The sequence below is a fragment of the Sinocyclocheilus grahami genome, unplaced genomic scaffold, assembly GCF_001515645.1.
Source record: "Sinocyclocheilus grahami isolate Dianchi unplaced genomic scaffold, SAMN03320097.WGS_v1.1 scaffold270.1, whole genome shotgun sequence".
Lineage (NCBI taxonomy): Eukaryota > Metazoa > Chordata > Actinopteri > Cypriniformes > Cyprinidae > Sinocyclocheilus > Sinocyclocheilus grahami.
The window spans coordinates 649262-659967 of NW_015505449.1; positions in this window are offsets into that span (position 1 = coordinate 649262).

A 10706-nucleotide genomic window follows, 5' to 3' on the forward strand; every position below is an offset into this window, starting at 1 on the left:
TTGCCAGATGAATAGCAAATACTGAGCTGCATGCCTACACACACAGCATTTACAGACGCCATAACAAGCGGCTTACCAGGGCATCAAGTTGCCTACACAGTAAACAGCATTTTCTGAGCAACACAGTGAGCTGCCTACCTAGACAGCATTTGGGATCATCATAGGGAGCTGTCTACATAAGTAAGCTGCACTGTTGACCATTATACAGAGCTGACCACTTAATAGCCAGCATTTTAGTCCATCATTTTGAGAGAAGTTGCCTTCCTGCATATCAAAAAGAGCTAGCTAGCAAAGTAAGCTAACTGTCTAAACATAGTTTTTTTGTGCATAACAGTGAGCTTACTACCTAGACTAGTACCATTTTTGGACAGTAAAGACAGCTGCCTACTTGGGGATCTTAGTGAGTGCACAAGAAGCATTTTTAAACCTTATAATGGGCTCACTACCTATGCAGAGTTTTTGGGAGCAGTGTGTGCTGCCTAACTAGGTAACAGCGAGCAGCCAAACTAGTAGACAGCGCTATGCCTACATCAGCATCACAGTGAGCTGCCTAACGTTACCTAGGCAGCATTTCTGGGCATCGCGTCCAAAACATGCACATTTGTGATCGTGAGCTGATTTTTTTTAGCAGCTGGGGAGGTTTTGAGACACGGCTAATGATAAACTGCTCCTCAGTGACTGACTGAGTGTCGTGTCTGCAGCAGGTACCTGCTCTTTTCGCTTCTGCCAGCGGCCGCAGGGACTCTCCTCCACGATCTCACTCTCATCCTCGCTCTCCTCTTCCTTCTCCTCGGATCCAGAGTTTCTCTCCGGGACTGACATGGTCATTATATGTCACAGGATGACCGTCGCACAAACGCCGCGCAGCCGTTGCGAAGGAATCACCTCAAAACGGAGTTGAAATGACGCGCTGCTTTGTGGACGTCCACGCGAGATGACTCAATGTTCAATACGCCACAGTACAGGGATATTATTTTCTAATAATAGAAATAGCCTCGTTAATTTTTTATTTCAATGCACTGCAAAAGAAATTATAAGCTGGTTTCCATATTCAAAATAAGAGTTGAATAAGAGTTGTTTAAAAAAAAAAAAAGTCCGCTCATTCAGTAGTTTAGCGCTTTAAAACGACAAACACCGAGAGCAACTGTTGGCTCACAGATGACCGTAATGACTGGAGAAAACACGACTACAATATACATTACTAAAGTACATTTAAAAATGAGTCAGAGATAATCACAAATCACTATATATATATATTTTTATTTACACAAATGTTTTCATAAATAAATATATATTATAGTAAAAACAGGGGCCCGTTTCAGAAAGGAGGTTAAGTGAAAACTCTGAGTATGTTAACCCTGAAATGAGGAAAACTCTGGGTTTTCCGTTTCAGAATGGGAGGTTTGTCAAACCCGAGAAAGCAGGGTAAGTCAAGCCCGTTTCTGAAAAAGAGGTAACTTACTCTGAACCTAACCTGGTCGGGATCAGGTTTTCCCTTTTTAAAGCGTAAGAGATATTTAAATACCTCATTCATTCATTCACGCTGCAAAAATGCTTTTTTTACTGTGTATTTTTGTCTTATTTCAAGTACAAATGTAAAAAAATTATTACGTTAGCATGCCATTTCTATAGATGACAAATTATATTTAGCCAAATTATAAGTGCACTTAAGTGTGTTTTATGTAAAACATGTAAAATTGTCCGCCATAGGGCAAGAAAAATAATCTTAATGCAAACTGAAACAAGCATATTTTGAATTTCTTACCCCACTGGCAGATAATTAGCTAAATAAGAAAAATGCACTTAAATGATTTCCCCCCCATTGAAACAAGACTAAATACCTTTTTATGTAGAAAATGCATATTGATTTAAGAATATTTAAATATTTTGACTGTAAACAAGAAGACAAAAATTCTAAGTAAGAAAAAGCATTTTTTGCAGTGCATGTATTCATTCATTGCGCATATTTTCATCATGCAGACACGGTCAAAGTGACAAAAATGGCATCTCCTCTTATGCAGGATCCCGTAGACGAGGAGGCTGCATAAATTCCTATAGGGAGCTTTTTTGTTGTTGTTGTTGCCATATTCACATGCATATTTATTTGAGCGGTAGTATTTTAAATGGTAGCGTTCAGAGATGCAGAGCACATTAGTAAGGCCGCTGTGTGCAGACTGATAAGGAGAGTGTAGGCCTACGTTGCTTTCACGGTCTTTCTGAGAATTTTATCCTGGGCACAAATCCAAGAGGAGTTTCACTGGACTGTAGGTCAGTGTTGTAGAAATCGGTTTAAATGAGGCGAATCTGCAAAATGATGTTCACTTGATAATATTTTGCTGCGATCTCTGGAAGTAACCTAATAGCTAATTAGAATTTTCTTCAGGGTTTCCAGTGTGGTTGGGTTTTTTGATTAGAGAATATTTAATAAGCCTATGTGAAAAGAGAGTTAAACTATGTCGAAAAACATGCTGCGCACTGAAATAGACACTGAATGATATTTAATATGTCAAAGGTTTGTAAAGTCATGTAGCCTACACCCATGAAACTTTTATGCTTAAAGGGGTCATATGATGCTGCTAAAAAGAACGTTATTTTGTATATTTGGTGTAATGACGTGTTTATGCGGTTTAAGGTTAAAAAACACATTATTTTCCACATACTGTACATTATTGTTTCTCCTCTATGCCCCGCCTTTCTGAAACACATCGATTTTTACAAAGCTCATCAGTCTGAAAAGCGAGGTGTGCTGTGATTGGCCAGCTATCCAGTGCGTTGTGATTGGCCGAATACCTCAAGCGTGTGACGGAAATGTTAGGCCCCTTACCATACTGTGATGCCCTGTCCGGCCGGAGCGATGAGACGAAAACATTCAAATCCAAAAGGTATTTGTTGCATCCAGTGGGGACATAATTACGGATTATAATGATTTATAATGTCTTTTTACGCGTTGCGCCGTGTAAACATGAAACCATGTCTGCATTTGTGATCGGAGAAATGACAAACAACAAGCGCTACTCTACACTGCTCAAAACTTGCGTTTGAATCGTCAGTGGCAAATCCCTTAAATATAAAAAAACGTACTTACAGTCTGTGAGTCAGAACAGCCGGCATTGTATTCTACTCTCCCAGGATCAGGAAACAGTCCTCCATAAAATGTGATACACACATCTGAATATTTGGGTTGAAGTGTTCTGGAACAGTGTTGTAAATACAACTTAACCACTGATTTCTAGTCGTGTCCTCTTTTGGAAGGCCAAACAAAGTAGTTTCACTTTCACAACGAAACACAGCGTCACAAACGGCGGGGTTGAGTGAGCGGCGGCTAGAATGAGCGGCGGCAGGCTAGAGTGAGCGGAGGCCGGCGGCTAAAGTGAGCGGCGGCGGGCTAGAGTGAGCGGGAGGCGGCTAGAGTGAGCGGCGGTGGGCTAGAATGAGAGGCGGCTAGAGTGAGCGGCCGGCGGGCTAGAATGAGCGGCGGCTAGAGTGAGCGGCGGTGGGCTAGAATGAGCGGCGGCTAGAGTGAGCGGCCGGCGGGCTAGAATGAGCGGCAGCCGGCAGCTAGAGTGAGCGGGCGGCGGGCTAGAATGAGCGGGTGGCGACTAGAGTGAGCGGCGGCGGGGTAGAGTGAGCGGTGGTGGGCGGGCTTGTGGCAACCACATGTGACGACCCCGGGCTAGACTCCACTTCGTCCATGGTGAAAGCCGATCCGGTGACCAAGAGCGCGAAGTTGATGTATTTCCTCAGCGACCAGCACGGATCAGCTCTAGGCATGACGAAGCGGATATCGTCCACTTTTGGAAGGCTAAACAAAGTAGTTTCGCTTTCACAACGAAGCACACAGCGTCTTCACGACATGGCGGCGGCGGCGGCAACAACAATACCACAGCGAGAATAAAAGTTACACCTTCTTTCTTTGCGTGAACATTTGGGCGTTATACAAATCTTCCCACATCGTGATGTAGACATGTGGGGGCGTGTTAGAACGAGCCGTTTTAGGTAGGCGTGGTTGACTCTTAACTTTTATAAAGAATATCTCTTTGGATTTGAGACTTTAGTCTTTACAACTTTACAGATCTTCTTAATGCACCAAGAGCTTGTAACACTCCAAAGAGAAAGGAAAAATTGAAATCGCATCATATGACCCCTTTAAATCTTTACCTTGATTGAATCGTGTTTTTATAATCCATTTTTAGAGGCTGCTACATTCTTTTTTTTTTTCGTGGGATACCATGAAAATGAAATTGTTAAATTACAGTTTTTACCTCTGATATTATAACAGTGATTAAGAATTTAAGTTAATTATTGACTCAAGTATGCAGACGTCTTTTTGTCGGTGATGTTGCCATGGTGAATCATAATTTCGGAGCTCCATTGATCATGACTTCTCATAGTCGTGGTGCACGCACTAAACTCAGAGTCAACCTACTCAGAGTTGACTGAACTAACACAATTTAGCTGTTCTGAAACCGAAAACTCAGAGTTTCTCATCTCAGGGTAAGTTAACTCGGAGTTGGTTAAACCTCCTTATTGGCTCCCTGGGTGCCACCCACTGTTCTGGGTGTGTGTTCACTACTCACTGCTGTGTGTGTGCGCACTTGGATGGGTTAAATGCAGAGCACAAATTCCAAGTATGGGACACCATATTGGCCACACCTCAGCTAAATAGAAGATTAAAAACTCATTCAAAAAATAATAAATAATATATATATATTCTGGTTACTCAGACTCTGGTTACTTATTTACTATACTTTCTTATCTTACTATATTTGTTAATATTTATCATTAATATCTGACACAAATATTGGACATTTTAGCACACAAACCTTGTTTTTCAGTAATATGCATATGATATTGCCTTCAATACTGAGACATAAATATAACATTTCTAACAAATACAAATAATGTGCACTTAACTTAATTCAAGCATATCTTTGACGTCAATTAAAACAAAGTGAAATAGCCTGTTTGAGGGGAGAATAAAAAGTATCTCAGCATAATCAACTAAATTTGCTCAAGTCACCTTTGGTGTCTCTAACATATTTAAGCATATTTGTAATGTCACACAGGTTTGCAGACAGGTGCTGTCCATGGTTCTGATCAACCGCTGAGATAGATTCATTGTTATATTTCCTAATAAAATTCATGTTATTCAATGGAAGCACAAAATGTCCTAGATGTGAACAATAAAGATGCATTTAGAATAGCTACACACATACATATATTATATATTTGAATATTTTAGCCCTATTATATTACCTCTTGCCAGATAACTATATTTATTGATACTTCCCCCTGTCCTGTTTTTTTCTAATCAGACTTGAGGGCACTAATGCAGCAGCACACACAAACCCAGTTTCTAAAGCGGCATCTAGAGCACAGAATGACCCAAAAGAGACAGAAACCCTGCATGATGCCAGCACATAGTTAAAAAAGAGCAACAGTTCAGCCAAGGGTTAAACAAATGCCTTGCTAAAAAATTGCACTTGTTATTGTTACATTTAATAAATGATGGTGAGCTGTCAAAGTACTTCAGGGTCAAAGCAGTCTCCTCTCATTAGCATTAATGGAGTGCTGGAAGACTCTGTCTGTATCTGTATAAGGCCATAATTTGGCCTCAACTAACCAGTAATTAGCAGTGGTTCTACTAACAGTGAATGCATTCAAAAGCAACATTTTTTGCTTTTTTACTTTAAAACAAACCAACAATCATTAGTCATGTATACAGTAACTCAAAAATATTTATATGTTAGGAAACAGTGCAGAAAATACCACCAGTGTTTAATGTTAACATAAATGCCCTACAATCAATATGACTAGTAAATGACAGATTAAAGTAGGGATGCACGATATATCGGCCACCATATCGGTATCGGCCGATAAATGCTCATTTTTTCTGTTATCGGTATTGAAAATCATTCAAATTAAAGGGATTAAACATCAACTCAAAACACAGACTTTTATAACATAAAAACTGTAATGAAATCATATTCACAATTCATTCTATTTAAAGGAGTCATAGGATGCCCATTTTCCACAAGTTGATATGATTCTTTAGGGTTTTAATGAAAAGTCTGTAACATAGTTTGGTTAAAATTTCTCAATGGTAGTGTAAAAAAACACATTTTTTACCCTGTCAAAAACAGCTCTTTTCAGATCAAGCCGTTTTGTAGCACTTTCCTTTAAATGTTAATGAGCTCTGCTGACTACGCCCCTCTCTTCTGAGCTGCTCTCAGAGAGACTGTTTACTTTAGCCGCATTCATCGTGAAACTTGCCAATTAGCACATTATTAGGAAAGGCGATTTGCAAAGATTCATTACAAAACATTATACTCACTTCATCTGTAGGTGAAGCTCGATCACGAATGATTCGCGCAAACATAAACGCATTTAGGTAGATCGGGGGCGCATTCCCTTCAAAGACAAATGTAATCCACTGCATCTTCAGCGGCTCAGATGTCGGGAGTAAATGACGACTGCTATGCTCATTATTACATCCAACAACAGAACACCTCAATCTCTTAGGAGTCATTCTTGTCTACATCTGCTCCGGCGGTGAAACAATGGCGGACTGATGACAGCTCACTCAGGGCGGGTCTGAGGTAAGACGCCAGTCCAGTCTGTGCTGAAACGCTACTGTCAATCAAACTATCGTGGGAGGGGCCTGTTTTTGTGACATCACACAGACAGGCATCTGAGATCGGCTCGATTTGAGAAAGGGGAAAACATTTAACGAGATTTAAAAAGAAAAAAACACTGGGTGGATTTTTATCATTTTAGGGTGGTTGTGTACACACCCTGCCAACACACATTTCAGTTCAAACAACTTGTAAAAGTGCATGTAGCATCCTATGACCCCTTTAAGAATTCAGTTTTTTAAATGAATAAATGATGTTAAACAAATAGCATCGCTCATAATATCTGATGCCAATTTTAGATACACAGAGAAGAACCGATAAAAGAGTGCAAAGATATTCTGCAGTGTGACCGATACTTATCGATTCATTTTTAAGAGTATGTCATATGTTTCATTCACTACAGCTTCGTAGATGCCAGGAGAGATGGAGATCCGTTAACGTAGCTCATTTTGTTGCAGTGTTCAACTCTCATTTTCAACAAATCCTGAAATGAGAATAACAGTAATATTCAATGATTCGAAGATGCTGAGAACAAATATTAACTACATCATCCTTGAAAAAAAAATAACTTTTTATAATTTCAAGACATTATTAAAAAAAAAACAGCAAATAAAATAAAAATAAACATTTTTCTTTTCCCTAAATTATGGACAGTGAATCCAATTTTCTTTCAGTGAACAGTGGTGGGATGATGGATCTGATTTCCTGGAAATGACATTGCAATATTGCACAATGCAGTTTCTTTGAAAATGGGACCATTTAATCAAATGTGCCTGATTTCAGTTTCTCTTCTTTGCTTTCATATATTAAGAAAAAAAAATCTGGAAAAATCTAACCAAAAAGTTACAATTTAGTTAGTTTCAAAGCTACGGCATAAAGTATATCCATGCATTTTGTATGATATAGAAAAGCTCTTGTTCAAATGCTCACTTTAAACACATCAACAGCATAATTGCATATCAAGTCCACCAGTTCACAGCCTGTTTGCAATGTTTATTTTGGAACAAATCATTCTATGTGATGTTTATTTGCATGTGGGATGAATGACCTGTGTGAGCTGCGGTTTGTGAACACAGTGAACGTAAGTCTTCGGTTCAATCTGGATCTCTCCAGCGTGTGTCTTATAGCAGATTCCACAGTCAATCAGAGGCTAAGAACAGACAAACGAGGAACATATTATCAATCACATTTATACAAACACATTTGAAGCTCAATTTGAGACTGTAAATTCAGTAGCAACTCACTCTGTCATTTCTGAAAGCACAATTAGTCGGGTTTGCATTCGCAGTTCCTTTAGGGCATCTGGTGGCTTTAAGGTAGAAGCGATGGTAGATATAACTAACACCAAACCCACCCTACAATAAACCAGGTTATGAGATATCATAAGTTCCGAGCACATTAAAGCTCAGCAATATTCGTTTCAAATAATACAAAAATATAAACCATCCCTTTCAGTTGAAATGTTTCTGTGACTCAGATATGAACATCACCAAAGTCAAATGCATTTAACCCAACCCTCATGTTGTGATCCGGCCATTTTGACCCAGAAAGAATATTATTTTTCCTGAAAATGCTAGTTATGTTATCACATTGGATTGAAAGGTTTGCTCACACAGGATTTCTAGGATTTTTCTCTCATTTTTACACTTACGCTCCTTGTCAAAAAATGGCTGACCTTTAAAAAAAATATATATATATTGCTTACAAATTTCAGTTTTTGAGTGATAATTGGCAAAGTTATCCACTAATAATGTTTGTTTGTTTTCACCAAAAACTGAGGAGCAGATCAATAATAGCTACGATCAATCAGTTCCAAAAAGAACTACAAAACCTGTGCTAAGTGAAGTTGACAAAAAGATTGAATCCAAAATTTGGTTAATGAAAGGTTTCTAAGCAATTTTTAAAAGACCGATCATTTTTGACCAGGAACCCCAATTTAGGTAAAGTTTTTTCAGCACAACATAAGGGTTAACAATGGAAAAAAAAATTTGCATTACAAAAAAAGTAAATTACTTTTGTAAAAAGAAGGTGAGTTAGAGAATGCTTAAAAAAAAGATACTTACATCAATGGCAGAATTTTCCAGACTCTTGAAGAAGAGAAAAACGCTTTTGATTGTCTGGTGTGAGTTGATTTGTTCCACAGCCAGTTCAACAACTTTCTTGTAGTTTTCAGGAAGCTTGCTGAGATCCTCCTGCGCCTCCGTTGTGTCTAGAAAGACTCCAGCGCTCACCAGGACGAGGAACAGAAACACAGCCATCTTTGCACAATCCAGAAAACCCCCTCAGACAGGCTTATCTTTAGGTTATACAGAGTTACAAAGTGCAAAACCTCAGTGATAGATGTGTTGAGTCTAAATCACCGTACATGAGGGAGTGAGAGAAGAGAGGGAGAGATTGTGCAATCATGGGAGGTTTTTGTGGGGTGAGTCTTTTTCCTTTTTGTCTTTGTGTTTTTTTCTTTCACATAGAGGGAATGTGAAATCAGGCGGTCTGAGCAAGCGGACTGCCATCCAGTGGAGAACAGACACTAAAAACGAAGGATTTTGGCTTAATTAATGGGGGAAAAGGATGTGTTGAGTCTAAATCACCGTACATGAAGGAGTGAGAGAAGAGAGGGAGAGATTGTGCAATCATGGGAGGTTTTTGTGGGGTGAGTCTTTTTCCTTTTTGTCTTTGTGTTTTTTTCTTTCACATACAGAGGGAATGTGAAATCAGGCGGTCTGAGCAAGCGGACTGCCATCCAGTGGAGAACAGACACTAAAAACGAAGGATTTTGGCTTAATTAATGGGGGAAAAATACTAAATGATGTAGCTTAAAATCTTGAAACAAAACGCTATCATGAGTTTCATGACAAACATAACCTAAATACAAGTCAGTGAACTCTGTAGGCAGGACTGGATCTGATCCAGCTCCACATACTGACTAGTTGGGTCATGAAATGATGAACAAAAGGAGGGAAAATTGCCTTACCAGAAGAGATTTCATTTGAACTGTTTGTTAATATTTGTAGTGAATGGGTGCCGTCAGAATAATGGAGTTGTTTCTTACAAACATGTAGCTTTTCACTTCAAAAGATGTTAACTGATGGACTGGTATTGTGTGGATTATTGTGATGTTTTTATCAGCTGTTTGGACTCTCATTCTGACGGCACCCATTCACTGCAGAGGATCCATTGCTGAGCAAGTGATGTCTCATGAAGAAGCCATCTACACCTTGGATGGTCTGAGGTCGAGTAAATATTGAGCAAATTTTCATTTTTGGTTGAGCTATTAAACTACCTTTAATTCATCGTGCAAATTACAAAGTTCTAAGAAATTCAATGACCTTTCTTTAACCTAAGATCATTTATCTTTGCATATTTTTATTATTTTGAAATATTTGTTGCATCAAAAGAGAAAAAAACAACAAAATAAAACAATCCAACATTTTATTTTTTTAAGATGTTCAGAAAGTACACAGAAAATTCACAGTGCATTAATAACTCATGTTAACAGAGAACTTTTGATTTTTAAAATGTATTGGCAAATGTAGAACTAAGATTAATAAATGCTGTAGAAGTTTTGTTTATCATTAGTTCATGTTAACTAATGTAGTTAGCTAATGTTAAGAAATGAAACCTTGTTGCATACATGAAAGGCTTATTACCTTTTTAATGTTAAGTGCATATGAGACAATATTAGAGCATATACAAAAAAGCTGCATTTAAAGGTATACTATGCCTTATAGTCATTTGTATGTTCCATTAAACACTTGAAGCTATGGATATAATGATTTTTAATATTTACCTATACATGGTTTTTAAAGACTATAAGATCAGATCAATGCAACTATGCATTTTAAAATGTGTTTATGTATAACCCTGAAGAAAAAAAATAGGCCTAGGTTACAAGGTAACAGGCTTGTGATGACTAAAGTGGTCAAATGTTACATTTACTAATCACTTCAGTTCTTGTGAATCAAATATGCATGAAAAAAAAGAGTTGGTTTGGCCCAGAAAAGACACGTCAAAGAACTTTTAAGATCACTGACGTTGTGCTCTTCAGAGCAAAAAACCAGCAGATGTTGTCTC